Source organism: Etheostoma spectabile, chromosome 6, assembly GCF_008692095.1.
Source record: "Etheostoma spectabile isolate EspeVRDwgs_2016 chromosome 6, UIUC_Espe_1.0, whole genome shotgun sequence".
Lineage (NCBI taxonomy): Eukaryota > Metazoa > Chordata > Actinopteri > Perciformes > Percidae > Etheostoma > Etheostoma spectabile.
The window spans coordinates 25,195,000-25,195,782 of NC_045738.1; the positions used below are offsets into that span (position 1 = coordinate 25,195,000).

The 783-nt window shown below is 46.7% G+C and overlaps 1 protein-coding gene across 1 annotated transcript in view; it reads right to left on the minus strand.

Moving 5' to 3' along the window:
- The window catches only part of cdk14 (cyclin dependent kinase 14), a 205,066-nt gene that overhangs the window by 128,897 nt on the left and 75,386 nt on the right, over positions 1-783 (minus strand).

Sequence of the window (783 nt, forward strand, 5' to 3'; positions counted from 1 at the left end):
CATTCTGGGATAGGAGGAAAAAAAAAAAAAACACACTCCGGGTTGTTGTACATTTCTTTAAACCAATCCCAATTGTCTTGGGCGGCGCTAAGCTCCGGATGCTGCGTGGCTCTGCGATAGTCTGGTGGAACATTTGCACCCCGTAAAAGAAAACTCCACACACATTGTTAATGGTTGACACAATACAGTATTATGAGCTATTTAAATGAGCTGATACGTGGTAACACCTCATTATCTCTTACCAGTGTATCTCCGTGTGTACTTGGTCCACCAATCAGTCCCAAAACCTCCCAGTTAGAGAGGACACGCCCTAACCATGTTCTTTGTTAATCTTTACAATCATTCCCTGAAAGAACCGAGCAGGCCTGCCTTGTTGCATCGTCCACATGTTCAGCGTGTAGCTCGAAGATTGTTGTATTTTAAGAATGACACACAGAGGCCGGAGCCAGGCGCCAGATGTCAGGCTTCGTTGATCCAGATTTTCCTCCCCCCCAACACATACGCACTCCCACAGCGTCATAAAGCGTTGCTTGGTCAGGTGCCTTTGGCTGCAGTTATAGACGCAAAAAGTCTCCTTTAGTGTCATATCTAGACAAGCTTGGACTCTTGGTGTCACTTTTTGACTCTCTGGGTCCGGACGTACGTTAAACTGACATGCGGCACAAAAACGGGACAGTTAGGTTTAGGAAAAGAAGGTGGGGGGGTTACAAAATGTACGTTTCGGTGACACACGGGACATGATCTCATGTGGGGAAAGTCCTGTGTTGTTTGACCCATCCACAC